Source organism: Perca fluviatilis, chromosome 4 (genome assembly GCF_010015445.1).
Source record: "Perca fluviatilis chromosome 4, GENO_Pfluv_1.0, whole genome shotgun sequence".
In the NCBI taxonomy this organism is placed as follows: domain Eukaryota; kingdom Metazoa; phylum Chordata; class Actinopteri; order Perciformes; family Percidae; genus Perca; species Perca fluviatilis.
Window position 1 is genome coordinate 2,306,926 of NC_053115.1, and position 24,261 is coordinate 2,331,186.

The 24,261-nt window shown below is 41.4% G+C and overlaps 1 protein-coding gene across 3 annotated transcripts in view; it reads right to left on the reverse strand.

The window, feature by feature from the left end:
- The window catches only part of raly (RALY heterogeneous nuclear ribonucleoprotein), a 221,264-nt gene extending 208,165 nt beyond the window's left edge, over positions 1-13,099 (reverse strand). Inside the window, exon 1 of one of the 3 annotated variants that reach the window (XM_039796481.1) lies at positions 12,991-13,099. The gene's annotated coding sequence lies outside the window, so the exon portion shown is untranslated. The remainder of the gene's footprint in view (positions 1-12,990) is intronic. The other 2 variants (XM_039796479.1, XM_039796480.1) reach the window with 2 other exon arrangements.
- Between the last annotated feature and the right edge of the window lie 11,162 nt (positions 13,100-24,261).

Genomic DNA, 24,261 nt, shown 5'->3' on the forward strand with positions numbered 1-24,261 from the left:
ACCCTAACCCTAAACACAACCTAATTCTAACCCTAATCCTAAAACCAAGTCTTAACCTTCAAACAGCCCTTTAAACTTGTGGGGTCCAGCATTTTGGCCACAGAAACCCAAAAATCGCGAACCCGCAAGTATAATGGACTCACGGTTTTTGGACCTCACAAATATAGTTAAACAAGAACACACAAACACACACACACACACACACACACACACACACACACACAGTTCTATAAATGTTGGAGCAAAGAGAGCAGGCAATTTGCATAAATGAGAGTTTAGTTGAAAATTTTGGCAAAGCCAGAGAGGGATCAAGAATAGAGGAGAGGAGAGAGATGCTGACAAAGACAGTGAACGGAAGAGAGAAAGCAGACAAGTCAGTCAGTCACTCAGTCAGTCAGTCAGTCGACAAGTCAGTAAACAACCAGTCAGCCAAGTGTATTAGCAATCAGTCAAGTGGCTGCACACAAGCATATTCATGAGCTCTGTTGTCAGGAAATCAAACTCAGGAGACCCTAACAAGCAAACAGAAAAGGAAACAGCGTTGTTACAAAGGCAGCTGTGAACATGCTGGTGTTTGTGCCACCGTTAGCTTTTGTTGTCAGCAGGCTGCCGGAGAAACATCCACCGCAGGGAGGGTTTACGGAGCAGGGTTTTCATCTCACAATAACTGCATACACAACATTTCTTCATGTTGGGCAAGTTTTGAATTTTGTAAAGTGAACTGGAGAGTTTGTTTCAAACAACAATGAACAAAAAAACATAAAATACAAGACACAAAAGTAGTTCACTATGGAAAAAGAAAAAAGCATGATGGGCTGAATAAATAAATAATCCTGAACCTACATTGTGTAATGTTTTGAGTTGATTGAGTTGACAGACATTCTCCTGAATGAGATTTCTTATACATACATCCGTTTGCTTCTTACATGCCGATTGTCTTTCTGGGATTAATTCAGGAAATGTTAACAATTTAAAAATGGCGCCTATTTGTCGGTTTAGATCATGATCTATGGGCAGTTGTGGTACATCTTAAAAAAATGTGTGTGTGTGTGTGTGTGTGTGTGTGTGTGTGTGTGTGTGTGTGTGTGTGTGTGTGTGTGTGTTTTTATGATCACTGCTGCTGCAGATTTCCTGCAACAGTCTGCTCTTCAGAACAACAACAGCCAGAAAGATACCCACTGGGATGAGTTAGTGAGAGCGTGTTGTTTCAAGTACAGACCTGCCAACCTTGAAAACCTTTTTGAGCAGCAACTTACTGATTTATTGTCGAAGTTCTGGTTCATGAACACGGCGGCACGCACGCGGAATAAATGTGCCATTAAATGTCAAACCTGTAAACATTTTAAACCCTAGAAAATAATTATGTTCAAGTAGGCTACTTTAATTAAATAAAACATTTTATTTAAATTATCGGTCATATTTAATACAATTAATTGGATCATAATATAATCCAATAAAATAAAATATATTACACTGCATAATGAGCACTTTTACTTTTGGTACTTTAAGTATATTTTGATAATACTTTTGGACTATTACATAGGGAAGATGTTGAATGCAGGACTTGTAACTGACAAGTCATTTGTAACTCTACAACACTGTTTTTTCTACTTTTACTGCAATACATAATCTGAGTAAGTCTTCCACCTCTGGAGATCACCATGAATACCTGCAGCTGTGTTTAACACTGAAAACACACAGCTCAGTTCAGCGTTTCCCTGCAGCTCTGCTACAGTAGCAGCTAACCGCTAACGTTACCTGCCGGTCACATGGTCTCTAAACAGTCCGCTCACAGTCAAGTCCTGCACGGATCAACAGCTGTTAGAGTCCGGCGGCTGCTCGCCCTGTTTGTTACGCACACCGAGCAGATTGATGCACTCACAGAGCCAATCTCTGCAGATGTTACCGCTCGGTGTTTGGCTAGCTAATAAGCTGTTAGCCTGTTAGCTTGAGCTTTGAAGGCGCCGAGCAGCCAGCCAAGGTCTGACAGACACAGACACATTCCGCACATCCTCCGCTCAGTTTAACCGCTAACCCCCCGGTACCGGTCAGAGAGGCGTGTTTACCCCCCGGTACCGGTCAGAGAGGAGTGTTTACCCCCCGGTACCGGTCAGAGAGGCGTGTTTACCCCCCCGGTACCGGTCAGAGAGGAGTGTTACCCCCCGGTACCGGTCAGAGAGGAGTGTTACCCCCCGGTACCGGTCAGAGAGTCGTGTTTACCCCCCGGTACCGGTCAGAGAGGAGTGTTTACCCCGGTACGGTCAGAGAGGAGTGTTTACCCCGGTACCGGTCAGAGAGGAGCGTTTACCCCCAGTAACGAGTAGAGGCGTTTACCCCGGTACCGGTCAGAGAGGAGCTTTACCCCGGTACCGGTTAGAGAGGCGTGTTTACCCCCCGGTACCGGTCAGAGAGGAGTGTTTACCCCCGGTACCGGTCAGAGAGGTGTACCCCGGTACCGGTTAGAGAGGCGGTTTACCCCGGTACCGGTCAGAGAGGAGGTTACCCCCCGGTACCGGTCAGAGAGGCGTGTTTACCCCCCGGTACCGGTCAGAGAGGAGTGTTAACCCCCAGTACCGGTTAGAGAGGCGGGTTTACCCCCCGGTACCGGTCAGAGAGGAGTGTTACCCCCCGGTACCGGTCAGAGAGTCGTGTTTACCCCCCGGTACCGGTCAGAGAGGTGTGTTTGTTTTAGTTTTTTTTTTTCCAGCATGCTCGTGGCTGCTACGCTGTTAAGCTAGTCATAAGTTTTAGCCGCCTAGTATCATCAAGAGTTAGACTGAGACGGCTACAGCACGTCAACGAGTGAACTCAAAGCAGTCACCTGATTTTCGCGTAGTTTAAAGTGACAAATCGTATCACCATATTTTGATGTCAAAATGCGTACAGGTTGGAGATGCAAGTATCATGAGTATGAAGGCTTATCAGGCACCAAACAATGCTTTCTCATGTAGACAGACAGACAGACACAGACAGACAAACACTTTATTAATCCCAAACTGGAAAATGACTGTTACAGCAGCAAGTTACACTCACACACATACAGAAAATACAATAAATATACTATAAATAAGATTTAAAAAAGATATAATGAGAAATAAAATAAGACAACAAAAGATAAAAATACTAGAACACCTACTGAAAAAATACTAGGAACTAATAACTACTAATAATAGGAATGAAAAGAATGTGCATGTATACACATGTACGGGTTTGTGAGATATCGGCCGGTCACATGACATTTGAGTTTGGCGGTCTTTACAGTTAAATTTAGCCGACAAAATGTTTCTGTTAGCCGGGCCATTTCAGTTGAGTTTATCTGACAAAAGGTGATCGTCATGCTGCAACGACAGTTAAGTTTAGGCACCAAAACGATTAGTTAAGATAAAAAAAAAAAAAAAAAGATAATGTTTTGGATTAATACACTGGTACCCAAAAACCTAGAGAGCTCTTGTACAGCGGCAGTCAGTCACTGTGGTGCACACAGCAATAAATACGTGGAATACATATGAATTCCAGTGCATTCATTTTCGTAGCTATATGCACGAATGGTTCATGAGAACAGCCTGCACCAAAACACTGCACAATGGTTTATAATAGAGACAGGATTTTACAACTCGGAAAAGTCATCACAGTGACAACCAAGTGGTTCCCAAACTTTACTGCCATGGCCTGAGTAGCATCAAAACTAAAAATTAAAAGGCTCTAAATACATAGCCTGGCTCCGCCTTCCTACGTACTTCTGCTCAATTTTCATTTCCCTTCAGTACTTTCCGGTATCTTTACCGGTCCAATCAGCGATCAGAGGGAGGCGCTGAGAACGATGACGTTGAGGTCGTGATGTGCGCTAGTTTGAGTTGTAGTTCTGTAATGGCGGCGGAGAAAGACGCGAGCGAAGCCATTCGGTCCGTTGTGTTAACGCTGCTGAATATCCAGAAGATAAAGCCGGAGCGAGACCAGTCTTTGCTGAGCTGTGTTGGGGGCCATGATGTTGGGGTCCTCCTCCCCACGGGGTTCAGGAACAGTTTGATTTTTCCAGCTCGAGTTGGCTGAGGCTAACGCTAGCAATGCTAATGCTAAATTTAAGCCGATAGTTGTTGTCGTCTCCCCTCTTGTTAGCCTGGTCCTACCAGACAATATGTAGGAGGGCGGAGCCAGACTACCTGAGAGATCCAATAGTTTTAAACTTCAACAGAGTACCCGCCTTCAAGGAAGTTAACACTTGTTAATGGAGAGAGGTCAGACTCTCTGGACCAATGAAATGGACCAGAGTCTGGCAGGACCAGAGTCTGGTAGGACCAGGCTAATGGACCAGAGTCTGGCAGGACCAGAGTCTGGTAGGACCAGAGTCTGGCAGGACCAGAGTCTGGTAGGACCAGAGTCTGGCAGGACCAGAGTCTGGTAGGACCAGGCTAATGTACCAGAGTCTGTTAGGACCAGGCTAATGGACCAGAGTCTGGTAGGACCAGAGTCTGGTAGGACCAGGCTAATGGACCAGAGTCTGGCAGGACCAGAGTCTGGTAGGACCAGAGTCTGGCAGGACCAGAGTCTGGTAGGACCAGGCTAATGGACCAGAGTCTGGTAGGACCAGGCTAATGTACCAGAGTCTGGCAGGACCAGAGTCTGGTAGGACCAGGCTAATGGACCAGAGTCTGGCAGGACCAGAGTCTGGTAGGACCAGGCTAATGGACCAGAGTCTGGCAGGACCAGAGTCTGGTAGGACCAGAGTCTGGCAGGACCAGAGTCTGGTAGGACCAGGCTAATGGACCAGAGTCTGGTAGGACCAGGCTAATGTACCAGAGTCTGTTAGGACCAGGCTAATGGACCAGAGTCTGGTAGGACCAGGCTAGTGTACCAGAGTCTGGTAGGACCAGGCTAATGGACCAGAGTCTGGTAGGACCAGGCTAGTGTACCAGAGTCTGGTAGGACCAGGCTAATGGACCAGAGCCTGGTAGGACCAGGCTACTAAATACAGGCAAGCTACACCGAAAGAGACTAGCTCAGAAAGCCTCATTTGAGAAATTTACGGTGAGCTGTAAAATATCGTCATTTTTGGTGCAACAGATTTTTTTGCTGTATACATTTATATTTTCTTGAATATTTAGGTTCTTGAAATAAATAATAGGCCCACAGTAAAGCAATTGTCTACTTGCATGTTTATTCATGCATTACAATTTCCGATAATTTGTATCTAATAAACACATCACAGAGAACGTAAGGCTCAAAACAAGAGCCCTGTCCTTTGCTGCAGCTCCAGCTAATGATTTAAACTGTAAATTGCCTTAAGCTTCTCTGGTGGGTTGTTGACAACAGTCAATGCATGCATATGCACATTAGCATTGTGTAACATGGTACAAACATGTGGTTTTGGATTAGCATTTAAATCTCGATAAAAATCATGAAACATTGTATATTTGCTGTTTATAATATAAATTGTATTTTTGTATTTATTTTTTTACAAATAGCTGCACATACAGATGCAACACAGCCCAACATTTCCTTTTTTCCTTCAAAAAAAGACCACCTGGTGTTTTCTTCACTATTAAATATTAAATATGCATTGTTACTCCACAAGGAAATTGAGAACAGGAAGGTGACATGAAAGAATACCAAATCTCCCTCTTACTAAGGACTGTGAGCCCGACGTTTCACAATCCACTTTTCTATTACAGCATCCCCCCCGAGAGGAACATTTGGAGCGACAAAACCTGCACAATAAACAGAGAGAAACCTGCTGAACCAGAACTGAATTCACCCTCCAGCTACAGTATATTTCTGCTTGACACATCTGTAGTCTCTATGATGTATGTAAAGTTCAATGGTTTAAAGGAACACGCCAACTTATTGGGACTTTGTGTTGGTCCCTATATCCCTCACATGACACACAGCCATCTTCTAACCGAATACATACTGGGGACTATATTCTCAGAAGGCGAAGCACTGCTACTCTCTGCTCCTCACCACGGGGCTTCTCAGGTGCTGCGAGCAAATCCCTCCGCCCAAGTAGCAGAGAGTAGCAGTGCTTCGCCTTCTGAGAATATAGTCCCCAGTATGTATACGGTTAGAAGATGGCTGTGTCTCAGCAGACCTTGTTATTGGTACACGCTGTGACTCTACAAATCACAACATGTAAATAGGAATGGGAATTTCTTAATTTGAATTACTTATAATAATTTTGGTAGATCGTGCTGAGAAGTACATGTCCTTATTTATTTGTTTTTAATTATATATATATATATATATATATATTTATTTATTTATTATTTTTATTTATTTATTTATTTTACATGTTCAAATAAACTACTACTAGGAACATGTTGGCGTTATTTTGTCACTTATTGGGAGCAGTAGGCTAGATGGAGCCGGTTTCCTCCAGGATCTGTGCTAAGCTAGGCTAGCACTGGGTGCGTCAGACAGAGTTACAACACCCACAGAGATGAGAAGGGTATGTATGGACTAGTCTAACTCTGAGGGAGACGGGGAATAAGATGAAGTCTCAATAAGTCTGTGTGTTTCTTTGAAACAGTGTGAGGTAAACTTGAATACTCTTCTGCACAAAGTGTGTCAGGTTTGAAGGGAAAAGGTTTGTTTTTATAAACTGAGTTGAGTCAAGGACCCACTTAGCTACAATGTAAACGTTCAATAAATCAATTGTCATATATCGTGACGACGTGACCTCGAGCAAGACACTTACACATCTCATGTCATTCCACACACACACACACACACACACACACACACACACACACACACACACACACACACACACACACACACACACACACACACACACACACACACACACACACACACACACACACACAGCATGTCAGTTCAGCTAAAAGCATCTGTTGAAGGCTGAAAATGTTACATGGGAATGTCTGAAGATCCTACTATACCCAAAAATGTACACACACAGCAGATACATTATGACCAAACATTCAGTTGCACTACACCCAAATTTAGCGCTGCACATGGACGGAAAGATTACTGGCTGCGACGGTTGGTGTTGGTTTTACCTTGTCTGAGTCTGTGTGTGTGTGTGTGTGTGTGTGTGTGTGTGTGTGTGTGTGTGTGTGTGTGTGTGTGTGTGTGTGGAATGACATGAGATGTGTAAGTGTCTTGCTCGAGGTCACGTCGTCACAATATATGACAATTGATTTATTGAACGTTTACATTGTAGCTAAGTGGGTCCGGAATCGATTTCGATGCACAATGTCCTGATTATATTTTATTCAATTTGATTAGGGATATTTCATTTACAATACCAATTTTGCTTGGATATGAAAAAGATTCTCTCTCTAACCTTGGGCCTTTTTAAAATATAAATAATGTTGTCATTAAAAAATTGACCCCAAAGCAGAGATAGAAACAATTGTATAAGTGCTTTCTTCAGTGCCGAGGGCGTGATGCCGAGACGGTATACCTAAAGCCATACCTCTGTGAAAACGGTCATGCCAGTTTTTCCCTGACCGTCTAACGGACACCTGCTTCTGCGTGCCGTGAGACTGAACAGTCGAGGAGGAACACGCGTCTCTGAACGGCGCGATGGTTTTTCCTTTTCTCCATCAAGTTGTGTTAATGTTTTGTCCCGGTCATAAATGCCTACAAATGAACTACCAACAGAAAGTCAACGCTGAATAGCGCCAAACCACGGAGAGGGCTGGTCGGCTGACGGAGCGAAGAAACGCTGAGCCAAGGACGACAGGTAAGCCCGCTCATTTTCCCTGCGGCATTGCAAAAGCCAGCGTTTAGCTCTCGTAGATTTGAATGCCCGGGCAAGCCCAACTAGACACGCAACGACAATATCAAGTTCTCCAAGAGTGTGGTTATGCCATGATAATAATCAGAAGATTGAGAACATGAAATCATGAATCTGACTAGACATACGATGCCCACATTATACATTTTAGGTTGTCAAAAAACATTGAGGTTTTTCTTATACCCACCTATTGTGCAATATTTAATACTTCTGATAACACTGATAATTCTGTGCAATATCATTATTTCACACTGCATATCACACTGTATACAAACCATATTTATCTTTCTATTTTTAATATATGTATATAGCGTCTCAGAACTGTGCACCTTCCTCCCCCTTTTGCTTTTGCACTACTTATTTTATTCCATGTTGTTACATTTCTCTTACGTACATGTTGACACTGAAAAAGGAGTTTCTTATATCTCGTTGTACATGTGTATAGTGACAATATAAGGCAGTCTATTCTATTCTTAACCATCTGTTTCTGTGAAATACGTTGAATGTACATTTCAAGTTACGTAAAAAAAAAACAACTGCATGGAGTCAAAGTGCAGCAACATCTATTCATTCTCAGCACAGAGGCCCTAAATTATTAACATGACCAAGTTTAAATGCGAGTCATTATTTATGTATCTCCGTTGTAATTTTTCTCTTTTCTATCAATACAGCAGCCTGAACACATGCAGTAGTAGAATGATGAACGCACAGGGAATAATGAGTGAAGCGCCTCATTTCCACAGTAGTTCTCAATGTGACAACACAGTTTTTATTGTTGTCACTCAGCTGTGTGTCTGCGATCTGTGCTACCCTCACGTGTTACATTATCGCTTGTCATCTCCACTTTCACTGCTTTCAAAAAGACTTGGCATGCACCTTCATGGGTTGACACAATTTCTGCAACATCAGCTCAACCATAGCTCCATCCATCTTCAACCTGAGCAGAGGTCTAATGAAACAAGCCTATAATATTAAAAATATTAAAGCAGTAGGGCTGGGTTTAAAAAAAAAGAAGAAAGAATTCTGGTACAAATTGATTTTTATTTGACTGATCCGATATCAATTCACAAAATTCATGAATCGATCTCTGTCTGTACCATAATACTACAAGACATACTAAGGAAACCATTGGTACCGATGTCTACAGTACGTCACGCTAGCTTGTCGGGAAGGGGGTTAAAAATGCTCCAAAGAAAAACTGGTATGGCCATTTATTTCTAAAGGACAGGACAGCTAGGTGAGAAAGAGGAGAGAGAGGGGAAGACACGCAGGACAACATCACAGGTCGGAGTCGAACCCTGGCCCTCTCCGTCAAGGCATAAACCTCTCAGTATATGTGCGCCTGCTCTACCCACTGAGCCAACCACCAGCCGGACTTGCCGGATTTGTGAGGACTATGGTTATGTCTGTCTGTCTGTCTGTCTGTCTGTCTAACAGCTAGCTAGACTATCTGTCCAATCTGAGTTTTCTGTTGCACGACTAAAACTACTTTTGAACGTCCACATGTTCCACCAAAACAAGTTCCTTCCTGAGACTATTTAGCTCTGTCCAGAGCTTAGCCCCACCCACGATGATTCTGATTGGTTTAAAGAAATGCCAATAAACCAGAGCACGTTTTCCTCCCATCCCTGAATGCTGTGTGGTCTCGCCAGACCTTCCTCTGGGGCTATCCGTAGCCCCACGCCCCCTCCCCTTTTCATCTGTGGCTGAATCTTGTTTTTTCTTTATTATCTACCTGCCCTGTAAAGAGACTTTGAGTTTGTGAAAAGCACTATATACCGTATTTTCCGGACTATAAGTCGCTCCTGAGTATAAGTCGCATCAGTCAAAAAATGCGTCATGAAGAGGAAAAAAACATATAAGTCGTACCGGACTATAAGTCGCATTTATTTAGAATTGTTTTGTTTTTTTCATCTGTCAACTACACAACAGCACCCAGAACAACAGGCTGAATACGGTAGGTGTCCGGTATGTTAACGTAACACATTAACAGTTATTCAACTACACAATAGCACCCAGAACAACTAGCTACCAGGGCGTGGAGCATGGATGTATTAAAAGGCGTGGAGACGTAGCTGCACCGTTGACAAGCCCCTCCCGACTCCTTCCTCCAGCTCTGACCATCTCGCTCTCAGCTCGCGATTAGCCGATTAGCCGATTAGCTTTCTTTGTTTTCTTCATTGCACTAAGAGTCACCTGTTCTCCAGTCTCCCTCACAAGTTTCTCCCTCATTTCAAACTTTCTTTCTGCTGCTCCATTACCGTTTTTGGCTGCATATTTTACTACTTGCAGTTTGTTATCTCTTTTCTTTCTCAGTTGTCTTTAGCAGCAGCGTTCTAGTTGTCACAAGCCTAGAGCGCCCTCTCGCGGCTGTAGACGGTGATGTTTTCAGTATGAATTAACATTTAAAAACATGTTAAATTAGATATATTTTGATATATAAGTCGCACCTGACTATAAGTCGCAGGACCAGCCAAAGTAGGAAAAAAAGTGTGACTTATAGTCCAGAAAATACGGTAAATTCAATTTATTATTATTATTATTATTATTATTATTATTATTATTATTATTTATTATTATTATTATTATTCTCTGCAGCGATGTGCAGGAAGGTCTGGCAATGCAAGACTACATTCAGCACGGAGATGATTTGTTCTGGGAGAGGGGTCAATCCTAAGCGGGATGGCTAAGCCCATAAGAAGCTGGGTCCAGACTAGTTTAATGATAACCAGACCGATTCTTCTGAGGAGGAACGAAGGGGTCCCGTCAATCCAGGAGTGGGATCGTGAGACGGCTTTTGAAAACATGTCATATACAAAAGGTCTGCCTGATTGGATGTCTATACTAGAAAATGGGGGAAGTACGTAAGAGTTTTCTGGAGGGCTGGGGAGACACGTGTATGATGGGCTCATGGTGTTGTCAGTTATACATAAGTTCATGTGGTTTATGGCTTATTGTCTATTTTGTTGAATGTTCTTTGGACTGGAATATTGTGGCTACTGTGTCATCTTATCTTGATTTTCCAAAAATTGTTAATCTAAAAAAAAAAAAAAATATTTAAGAAATCGAATTGGGACCTTGTGAATCAGAATCAAAAAAGAAAAATCAATGGCGATACCCAGCTCTACGAAGCAGTGTCTGATGTGTGGGAATAAAGCATGAAAGCAAAAACTAAAAAGAATTATTCATATGTCTTTTGACTTAAGCTTTGTTCTGCTTCCTAACCTACTATACAGCAGCACACATTTCTGATCAGCAACAGGCAGACTGACCCATACATACAGTCATGAATAATAGAGCCGGATTATGAATCTGCTATACATGCCTTTTGAGAATAATAAAGACGAAATGCCTTCACAGAGTCGAGTACCTACAGCAGCAGCAGCAGCCTGCAGCTTCCCTGATCTTATCCTGCAGACTCTCTCCCTTCCCTGAGCGTCACGGTCCTGCCTGTAGCTGCGTCGTACTGACACCACCAACTCTGCACCACAGAGTGCGTGTCACACTGTGCACATTGGACTCTCGCACACACAGACATGTTGCTATGGTGCCATGTGAGGCAGAGAGGTGTGCTGCCACTACGGGATTACTGTAGCTTTTTCATTCTCCGGTCTTTTTTTTTAAGCACTGCATGCTTTTCTTAAAGCCGTTTCCCCACATGCCAACACCCATTACCTGTAACAATACTACTCACATAACCCTTCACTTTCTCGTGTGACAAGACGTGTTTAAAATGTTATTTATTCATGAAGACAAATGGTAAACTTGTGGTTCATTCATCAAAGTCCAGCCTGTGTCTGGAGGAGGTGCATTTCCCTTCCAGCAGCCAAGATGAATTCAGCCACATTTAACGGTCCCTTCTTATGGTTTTTCATTGTTCATTTTTTCCCGTACAGTATTTTACAACATTCACAGATGTCCATCGTTTTAACTAAGAAGCACATTTCTTCCATTCCAACTGTTTTTTAAAGGCTTCAATACAGCATTGTATTCATAAACTAGCTCTATTTAAGGAAGTGGGTTTACCAACTTTGGTTATGCCGTGACAATAATCAGAAGATTGAGTGCATTAAATCATGAATCTGACTAAGACATACGATGCCCACATTACACATTTTAGGTTATCAAAAAACATTGATACTTAATACTCAACGCTAACTGTGATCATTTTCCAAATACATATACTGAGGATTAACCATCTGTTTCTGTGAATACGATTTCATATGGTCTTGAGTGAACTCTACCATGGCACTTCAAATGTCTACCAGTTTTCACACAGCTGAAACTTTGGAGATTTCCAAATCGGATTCTCAGTTCTGTTGTACCAAATGCCAAAGCAAATCTTGAAATAGTTGTCATAGACTGTAGGTTCACAAGAGCAAGACATGTCATACAAATATTCCCAGCATGCAGTGAGGCTCAGATTTGCAACGAGCATCAGCCAGTCTGCTGAGATTACACATCAGGAATACAGAAGAGGACATGACAGAGAAACGACCAGACCTGTCAGCTCTGCTTCATGAGGACCGAAAGTGGAACGGTGTGTGTGTGTGTGTGTGTGTGTGTGTGTGTGTGTGTGTGTGTGTGTGTGTGTGTGTGTGTGTGTGTGTGTGTGTGTGTGACACACAGACATTGACCGGATTAACAACTGAGATCAGTTGGTGTCAGAACCAACCAGAACCAGTCCAAACAGAAACACGAGCAGTTCCGTGATGTCCGCGCAACACCTGCCCACCATGATCACATCATCCTCGTTCCGTTCTGGCATATGCTGCATGCTCAACATTTAAGTTTAAGAGAAATGTACATCCCGTTAGGCTTTTATATAAAAAAAAGAAATAAAAAAAAGAAGAGAAAAATCAAACTGCAAGAATAAGATAAAAGAATGACCAAACAGAATAATTAAATATAGGAAAATCAAAATGAATTTTGTGGGAGCACAGAGAGGAAAGATATTTGCGATGTTTCTTAAAATAAAAAGAGAAAGAAGCGAGAAAATATCACGAAAAAAAAAAGAACTGAAAATAAACCACAAAAAAACAACAGAAAATGTACTTCCTTTCAGCAACAAGCAGCGGGTAAAAGCTCCGGTTAAGACTCGCAGGAGACAGAGAGACAGAGAGAAATCCAACCAGCCGCGGATATTCAGGGCAAAAAAAAATAAGAGGGACGGCACCAAAGCAGCAACAAAGAAAGAATGAGAAGAAGACAAGAGGAAGAGAAAAACTGACCTACCAACGGAGGAGGCAAAAACGCTCAAAGAGGCTGCAGCGAGAGGAGAAAGGAGAGCGGGCAGGCGGTGCGCTCGGTAACCGGGCTGAAGCTCCGACTGCACGCCGGCCAGTGGGGCGGTGATAAACAGCAGCAGCGCACCGACTGGAACGAACCACTGAGCGCCAGAAGGCAGGGGGGGGGGGTCGCTGGGAGCTCCGTGCGTAATTTGGCACCTGGCTGAAAGGCGCACAGACAGAGCCAGAAAGGCTTTTAAAGGGACATCCCATCCAAAAATGTAATAAACAAGCCTGATTGTTCGTAGCTGCATGGTAAACAACTCTGTTAGTCTGTTGGAAGGTTAGATGTGCTCGATCACAATAATAATTGGGCCTAATAATATAGGCTAATGTATTCTGCTTCCAAGCCTCATCACCGAGTGCAGGTGCAGCGCACACACGTACTACACACACAAACCGCACATTCTCCACTTCCGGTTTGCTTACTCATTCATTTTATCGATATTGTTCAGCCTTAAACAATCTAGTGGATCCCCATCAGCTGCACACTTGGGAGTTCGGCCTTATTCTAAAGAAAACACCGTGTTGACTCACTGGTATGTCTGTTGGCGGGGGCGCTGCCCAATCAGGGCCACGTTCAGCCCCGACAACACGTAGCAACGTGTTTTTTTTTTTTTAAACTGAAATCACAACGTTTAAACGTTATCACAACGTTTCTGCTGATTGGGTATCATCTGTGAAACAGCCAATAAACGAGAGACACGCCCACCAAACGGTAGAAAACAGAACTCAAAGCCCGTTGCACAACGTGTAGCAGAACGGTGCACACGTTTTGAGATTGAATGTGCCCCAGCTGTCAGCACCCATCCAGATGATTCAGTCACGTGATTCACAGTCCTTCCAGAAAAATGCTGCGTTTTTTTGTGATTATTGCGGGCATAAATCCTTGATTATGCAGCAAGTTTTCTTAAAAAATGTGATGGAATATGCTATATGATATTTATGCAATTTTTTGTGATGAAATTGCGGGAACTTGCAAAAACTGGTGTTTGATGAAAAAGAGAAAAAAAAGTGATTCCCCCAACATCCTGCTTTTCGATGATGTTAATGTCGCATAATTACGTCACTTCATAACGTTCCCATGGCAACAGGGGAAAATGGCTGCTCGTGTGAAGTAAACGCAACATTTTTCAACTTTCTGCTAAGATATATTATGGGACTGTTTTGCAACAAAAATGCGGGGATTATGAAATCATGCAAGCGCCGCATATTTTGCGCGGAAATCGGCAATTTATGCGACCAAAGTGCGGCATATTTGAAAAAATGCGGCTCCCCCGCATAAATATGCAAACTTTTGCTGATCATGCGTTGAATTATGCGATCGCATAATCACGTTTTTTTTCTGGAGGGACTGGATTCAAAGTGATAGCTCTTTACTATATTTCTTTTGTGGATAATTTACGTTGATTAGTTTTGGTGCAAAAACTTGTCAAGTTGTCATCACCGCATGACGCTCACTTTCTCTGGCTAAACTCCACCACCACGGCCCCTGACAGGACCGTCATCTGGCGGCGCCCATAGCCGGCTCACAGTCACCGATTGGCGGCTAAACAACTGCCGCTGGTAGCCGGCGTCCTGGAGCTCTGTAGCGGCTAAATACAGCCAGCAGCTGCTGCTCTGATGTTATCTTTCTATCGCGTATATGTGTTCATGTTACAGATCTTTACTGAGTTTAAAATACTTCTATTTTATGTATATAATATATGGTCTATTGGTGGAGTAGCATTGATCATTCTGTAGACCAGAAATCTAACACGTTGCTGTAGAGACTTTATGAACTTAAAGCATTGAGTTGTTTGTTTTGTTGACGTCTGTGAAGTTTGAAGCTTTCCAACACACACACACAGACACACACACAGAAACACACACAGACACACACACACACACACAGACACAGAAACACACACAGACACACACACACACACACACACACACACACACATATAAACACACAGACACACACACACACACTCTCTCACACATACACACACAGACACACACACACACACACACACACACAGACACACACACAGACACACACACACACACAGACACACACACACACACACACAGACACACACACACAGACACACACACACACACAGACACACACACAGACACAGAAACACACACAGACACAGAAACACACACAGACACACACACATTAAACACACAGACACACACACACACACACTCTCTCACACACACACACACACACAGATGAGAGGTAGGAAGAGAGGAAGGTTGTTTACTTTGTTTTCTCCTTCAAGGGCAGAAAGAGCAGCGTGGAAAACGAGGGTGAGGGAGGAAGACGCAAACAAAGACAAAGAAAGAGAGGGAGACAGAGAGAGAGAGAGACAGAGAGAGACAGAGACAGAGAGAGAGAGAGAGAGACAGAGAGAGAGAGAGAGAGAGAGAGACAGAGAGAGAGAGACAGAGAGACAGAGAAATACAAAGACAGAGAGAGAGAGAGAGACAGAGAGAGACAGAGAAAGACAAAGACAGAGAGAGAGAGAGAGAGAGAGACATACACCCTCTCCATCTTAACAGCTCTCCTGAACTTTTGCCCATCCTACACTAATCCATACAGCCTGTTTTTGTGTTAATGTTAAATAGTTATATGTATCTGTATGTATTGCTCTTCTTCTATTGAGCCAGTTATTGACATATTACACACATATATTTCACAGTTTGATACATGAAAATTACGTTTTGATTAACGTTAACGTTAGGCTACTGCTCTGCTTTCTGCTCAAGACTCGGCTTAAAGCCGTTGTTGTCATATAGCAACCGAGCGTCTCTAGCCAACTTCAGCTGCACAAGCTACAACATAACTAATTAGGCGGTATTTAACTCCTAATAAGACTGTAGAGACATGCCTATAGGTAGCAGTATACAGCGCTATGTTTAACTCCTAATAAGACTGTAGAGACATGTCTATAGGTAGCAGTATACAGCGCTATGTTTAACTCCTAATAAGACTGTAGAGACATGTCTATAGGTAGCAGTATACAGCGCTATGTTTAACTCCTAATAAGACTGTAGAGACATGCCTATAGGTAGCAGTATACTGCTATGTTTAACTCCTAATAAGACTGTAGAGACATGCCTATAGGTAGCAGTATACAGGCTATGTTTAACTCCTAATAAGACTGTAGAGACATGCCTATAGGTAGCAGTATACAGCCTATGTTTAACTCCTAATAAGACTGTAGAGACATGCCTATAGGTAGCAGTATACAGCGCTATGTTTAACTCCTAATAAGACTGTAGAGACATGCCTATAGGTAGCAGTATACAGCGCTATGTTTAACTCCTAATAAGACTGTAGTGACATGCCTATAGGTAGCAGTATATAGCAGTATACAGCGCTATGTTTAACTCCTAATAAGACTGTAGAGACATGCCTATAGGTAGCAGTATACAGCGCTATGTTTAACTCCTAATAAGACTGTAGAGACATGCCTATAGGTAGCAGTATACAGCGCTATGTTTAACTCCTAATAAGACTGTAGAGACATGCCTATAGGTAGCGGTATAAGCGCTATGTTTAACTCCTAATAAGACTGTAGTGACATGCCTATAGGTCAGCGTATACAGCGCCATGTTTAACTCCTAATAAGACTGTAGAGACATGCCTATAGGTAGCAGTATACAGCGCCATGTTTAACTCCTAATAAGACTGTAGAGACATGCCTATAGGTAGCAGTATACAGTGCTATGTTTAACTCCTAATAAGACTGTAGAGACATGCCTATAGGTAGCAGTATACAGCGCTATGTTTAACTCCTAATAAGACTGTAGAGACATGCCTATAGGTAGCAGTATAGCGCTATGTTTAACTCCTAATAAGACTGTAGAGACATGCCTATAGGTAGCAGTAAACAGTGCTATGTTTAACTCCTAATAAGACTGTAGAGACATGCCTATAGGTAGCAGTATACAGGCGTATGTTGTTTAACTCCTAATAAGACTGTAGAGACATGCCTATAGGTAGCAGTATACAGCGCGCTATGTTTAACTCCTAATAAGACTGTAGTGACATGCCTATAGGTAGCAGTATACAGCGTATGTTTAACTCCTAATAAGACTGTAGAGACATGTCTATAGGTAGCAGTATACAGTGCTATGTTTAACTCCTAATAAGACTGTAGAGACATGTCTATAGGTAGCAGTATACAGTGCTATGTTTAACTCCTAATAAGACTGTAGAGACATGTCTATAGGTAGCAGTATACAGTGCTATGTTTAACTCCTAATAAGACTGTAGAGACATGCCTATAGGTAGCAGTATACAGCGCTATGTTTAACTCCTAATAAGACTGTAGAGACGTGCCTATAGGTAGCAGTATACAGCGCTATGTTTTACTCCTAATAAGACTGTAGAGACATGCCTATAGGTAGCAGTATACAGTGCTATGTTTAACTCCTAATAAGACTGTAGAGACATGTCTATAGGTAGCAGTATACAGCGCCATGTTTAACTCCTAATAGACTGTAGAGAAATGTTAACAAGACTGTAGAGACATGTCTATAGGTAGCAGTATACAGCGCTATGTTTAACTCCTAATAAGACTGTAGAGACATGTCTATAGGTAGCAGTATACAGCGCTATGTTTAACTCCTAATAAGACTGTAGAGACATGTCTATAGGTAGCAGTATACAGCTATGTTTAACTCCTAATAAGACTGTAGAGACATGTCTATAGGTAGCAGTATACAGCCTATGTTTAACTCCTAATAAGACTGTAGAGACATGTCTATAGGTAGCAGTATACAGCCATGTTTAACTCCTAATAAGACTGTAGAGACATGTCTATAGGTAGCAGTATACAGCGTTATGTTTAACTCCTAATAAGACTGTAGAGACATGCCTATAGGTAGCAGTATACAGCGCTATGTTTAACTCCTAATAAGACTATAGAGACATGCCTATAGGTAGCAGTATACAGCGATATGTTTAACTACTAATAAGACTGTAGAGACATGCCTATAGGTAGCAGTATACAGCGCTATGTTTAACTCCTAATAAGACTGTAGAGACATGCCTATAGGTAGCAGTATACAGCACTATGTGTACGACTTCTTCATTTGGTTACAACAAAGACAAAAGTGCTTAAAATTGTAGATAACCACAATGTTTACTACGTGTGATGATGTAGCCATCTTTGAAAGTGAGCTCGGGGTCCTCTGAGTTCAGACGACTTGACGAGTCGTAAATACGACCTCGGGGGGGCGTTCTTCTTGCAACTTCCCGGGTCGTAACTCCAGAAAACAACTCGTAAAACGACTTCGGTGGACAAAAAGAACGCACCATAAATACAGCCAGCAGCTGCTGCTCTGATGTTATCTTTCTATCGCGTATATGTGTTCATGTTACAGATCTTTACTGAGTTTAAAATACTTCTATTTTATGTATATAATATATGGTCTATTGGTGGAGTAGCATTGATCATTCTGTAGACCAGAAATCTAACACGTTGCTGTAGAGACTTTATGAACTTAAAGCATTGAGTTGTTTGTTTTGTTGACGTCTGTGAAGTTTGAAGCTTTCGACACACACACACACACACACACACACACACAGACACAACGACACACACACACACACACAGACACAGACACACACACAGACACACACACACAGACACACACACAGACACACACACAGAAACACACACACACAGAAACACACACAGACACACAAACACACACACAGACACATACAGAAACACATACACACAGACACACACACACACAGACACAGAAACACACACAGACACACACACAGACACACACACAGAAACACACACAGACACACACACACACACACACACACAGAAACACACACACACATATAAACACACAGACACACACACACTCTCTCACACACACACACACACACACACACACACACACACACACACACACACAGAAACACACACAGACACACACACAAAAAGACACAGAAACACACACAGACACACACACACACACACACAAACAGAAACACACACAGAAACACACACACAGAGAGACACACACACAGACACAGAAACACACACAGCACACACACAGACACACACACAGAAACACACACACAGACACACACACACACACACACAGAAACACACACACACATAAACACACAGACACACACACACCTCACACACACACACACACAACAACACACACACACACACACACACAAACACACACAGACACACACACACAAACACACACACACACACACACACACGAGAGAGGTAGGAAGAGGGAAGGTTGTTTACTTTGTTTCTCTCCCTTCACAAGCAAGAAAGAACTCAGAATCAGAAAATACCTTTAATAATCCCAGGGGAAATTCATTCACACCAACCAGACACAAAACATGTATAAAAAACAATGAGGAGGATAAACACCAAAACAAACAAAAATAAGATAAATATATACCTATATAATAAAAAACATATATATATATATATATATATAATATATATATATATATTAACATATATATACATCATATATATATATCATATATATATATATATAAGTATATATATATATCTATATATATATATACATATATATATATACAATATATATATAATACATATATATATACACATATATACATATCACATATATCATATATACATATATACATATTATCACATACATATATCACATATATACACAACATATATATACAATCATATATATATATACAACATATATATACACACATATAATATATATATACACTACATATACATATATATACATACATATATATATATAAACATATATATATACATATATATATACACACATATATATATATATAACACATATACAATACATATATATATAAACAAAACACATACAATACATATACACCATATATACACATATATATATACACAATACATATATACCATATATATATATATATCATATATATATATATAACATATATATATATAATATATATATATATATCATATATATATATATATCATATATATATATCAGTATATATATATAATATATATATATATATATCATATATATACTATATATATATATATATATATAAGTATATAATGATTATATATATATACATATATATATATAATAAATAAAAATATAAGAGAGAAAGAAAAGAGATATAGAAAAGAGATAGAATAAAAGAAAAAAGAGGAAGGAGAGAGAGAGAGAGAGAGAGACATACACCCTCTCCATCTTAACAGCTCTCCTGAACTTTTGCCCATCCTACACTAATCCATACAGCCTCTTTTTGTGTTAATGTTAAATAGTTATCTGTATCTGTATGTATTGCTCTTTTATTTCATATTAATGTTCAGTACGTTCATGTATGCACCAACAACGCAACAAGGCAAATTCCTCGTAAGAACTATTTACTTTGCAAATAAGTAAAATAAATCCTTTTCTAAATTCTGTCCAATGTATATGTGACATAATGACATGTTAATACAACAATTCAACGTATGTTTCTCATACTGTATGAGTTTAATGGTGTTATTGTCAGTTATTATCATTCCAGACCAGGCCCTACGTCACCTGGTTAGCTGATTGGATAAACCATCTGTCGGTAGATAGGCCAAATCAACCAATCAGATCAAACCTCTTGAGAAAAGCCTCCAGTGCCGTTTTCTTTTCTGCTCTTCTTTCAATGAAGGAATACTTTCTGATTCAGATAAAAGTTGCTGCGATAGCTACGCTCATCTCATCCGTGGAAGCCGCCACGTTGTTTGACTGAACAGTCGCTTCTCGTTGGGTCACACCTAAACCTGCCTCAAAACTCAACACTGATTGGTCGGTCGTTTGGCGAACGGCTCCAAATGTTCTCTATCTCAAGACGCCAGACTGATCTGAGAGGAGAAAACTGGAGCTCGCCAGATCAGGACGCTCTCACCAGGTTAAGTCAGAGGAGCTGTTCGGCTTTTATTTTGGCCGATTTGACTTGTTGAATTGGAGGGCGGGCAGTAGGACTCAATGAGCAATCTGATTGGTGGAGCGATAACCCAGAAATGGCGAGCAGGATGAGCGTGACTAGAGTCTCTCAACATCTGATGAAAATCTCTTAAACTGACCTTTGCTGATCTGAAACGAAGACTATTTCTCTCTTCAAATGTTTTCAGAAACACGTTTTCGGTGAACTATTTTAGTACGATATGAGATCGTATTCTGAACGAGCCGCCATGACAGTGTGGCTTTGAATACAGATTAGCGCCGCCTGCTGTTATGGAGACGTATTACGTCTCGAGCACGTGCAGAACGTACGCTCAAGTCGGCGTCTCTTTGGTGTGTTCTGAGGAACTTTTTGGACCTCGGGGAGACTGATCAGTCCGACTGGCTTTACTGCCGAAGGTCAACCATCTGGTTGGTGTGTCTGGGCCTTTAGTCTTTGCAGTCTGCCAGAATGTGTAACTATATTCATTTCCCTCCCCCAGTGCTGCAGTGGAACATGGGGAGCCAGCACAGAGAAGTCTGATGTTAAAGAAGACAGCTCTATTTGATTTACTTTTCAGTGAGAAAGAAGTCTGATGTTAAAGCACCAGAGCAGAATCAGAGAGCTGCTTGATCTGAAGCTGCTCTGCTTCTGGGGTGAGAGGACACACAGAGAGAGAGTTTCTTAATAAAACAGCTTACTTTGAAAGAGGGATGATGCTGAAGTCATCTGGAGGCAGAGAGAGAGGACAGAGAGAGAGAGAGAGAGAGAGAGAGAGAGAGAGAGAGAAAGAAAAGAGGGGGGAGGAGGGGGGGGGGGGGGGAAGGAGAAGGGGGAGAGAGAGAGAGAGAGAGAGAGAGAGAGAGAGAGAGAGAGGGGAGAGAGGAGGGGAGAGGGAGAGGGGAGAGAGAGAGAGGGAGAGAGGAGAGAGAGAGAGAGAGAGAGAGAGAGAGACAGAGAGAGGGAGAACTGAATGCCGTTTAATAACCTTACACAAAAAAAAACATGTCACCCAGGTGACTGAAAAAACAAACCCACACACACACACACACACACACACACACACACACACACACACACACACACACACACACACACACACACACACACACACACACACAGATATACACACACACACACACACACAGGATGATTAATTGGTTTTGTGTGGTTTTAAACGATAGTAAGTTAACAGAAGGTCTGGATCCTCAGCTATTGTGGGTTTGTTTTTCAACTGATACAGTATTTGTGGTCCCCTAATACTGTATCTGAAGTCTCTTTTATATAGACCTTAGTGGTCCCTTAATACTGTATCTGAAGTCTCTTTTATATAGACCTTAGTGGTCCCCTAATACTGTATCTGAAGTCTCTTTTATATAGGCCTTAGTGGTCCCTTAATACTGTATCTGAAGTCTCTTTTATATAGACCTTAGTGGTCCCCTAATACTGTATCTGAATTCTCTTTTATATAGACCTTAGTGGTCCCCTAATACTGTATCTGAAGTCTCTTTATATAGGCCTTAGTGGTCCCCTAATACTGTATCTGAAGTCTCTTTTATATAGACCTTAGTGGTCCCCTAATACTGTATCTGGAAGTCTCTTTTATATAGGCCTTAGTGGTCCTCTAATACTGTATCTGAAGTCTCTTTTATATAGACCTTAGTGGTCCCTTAATACTTATCTGAAGTCTCTTTTATATAGACCTTAGTGGTCCCCTAATACTGTATCTGAAGTCTCTTTTATATAGACCTTAGTGGTCCCCAAATACTGTATCTGAAGTCTCTTTTATATAGACCTTAGTGGTCCCCTAATACTGTATCTGAAGTCTCTTTTATATAGACCTTAGTGGTCCCCTAATACTGTATCTGAAGTCTCTTTACCAAAATTCAGCCTTGGTGCAGAATTACAGCCATCTACAACATCTAACTTATCAGAATCTATAATCAAATCGTTCTAGAGAGAATTTCGATGCATCCAAGAATCGATTATTTTTCCCACCCCTAACCTGAACATTTATCACTCCCCGATCCCCCATCTCCACTCATTAGGAAACGTGCCTCAGGTGTGCTGGGAGGAGTCCTCGGGGTCTGTGCCAGGCAAGCAAAACACAACCAATAGCAAACCATCACACTATATACAAAAAAATATACAATAAGAAAACACTAACTGCCTGGCTACACTTTGTGACACAGAAAACATACAGAAATACACTGAAAATTAAGATAAAAAAAGATAACTTTATTAATCCCCAAAGGGTAATTCAGTTTTACAGCCAACCCATCCATTAAGGGTTAAACCAACCTAAAAAGTGCATTAGCACGCAATCTATATAATGTAATAATGTAACGTTATAAAATAATATAATAAAAATAATAATATGATTTTGGGTCCCTTTGAACCGTAGACTGTTTAAAAATAGAGCAATAATCCAGCAGTCTTGTATCGTAAATTTCTCCACTTCTTATACACTAACTACACAGCAGATCTTGCAGTCAAAACACAAGATTTGGGCAGATATAATTACCTTCTATCCTAACTTTGCCCCAATTAGAGCAGTTTACACAAACTGTGAAGATCAGGAAGGAAATCCTACATCTTAGTTTTCGCCCTGAGAACCTTTCTAACAAGTTGTTGCTCCAGAAATTACAGCTAAGACGGCAACTTTGGTGCTTAATGAGCTGAGGAAGTGTTGTGGAAGCAAGTGGGCTTTGTCTAGTGTTGGGATAGTTTCTCACTTTATGGCTTTAATCCACAACAGGTGTGGGAGGCACTTAAGATTCTCAGCCAGGAGAAAAACAGTCATATATGAAGGCATTAACAAATGGCTAGGTGGAGAAAAATAAACATGTGTTGGCCGGTTTGGCTCAGTGGGTAGAGCAGGCGCACATATACTTGGAGGTTTATGCCTTGACACAGAGGTCCAGGATTCAAATCCAACCTGTGATGATTTCCTGCATGTCTTCCCCCTCTCTCTCTTTCTCACCTAGCTGTCCTGTCATAATAAAGGTGGAAAAGCCCAAAAAATTAGTGCTGTCAAACGATTAAAATATTTAATCGCATTAATGTCATAGTTAACTCACAATTAATCGCCCATTTTTATCTATTCTAAATGTCCCTTGATTTCACCCTTGATTGGTCCCATTATTTTTTCTCATTTTAATGCTCTTATCAACATGGAAAAGTGGATCGTCTTGCTTTGTGCTTTTGTCGCCTGGCTTTGACGAGGGGGGGGGGAA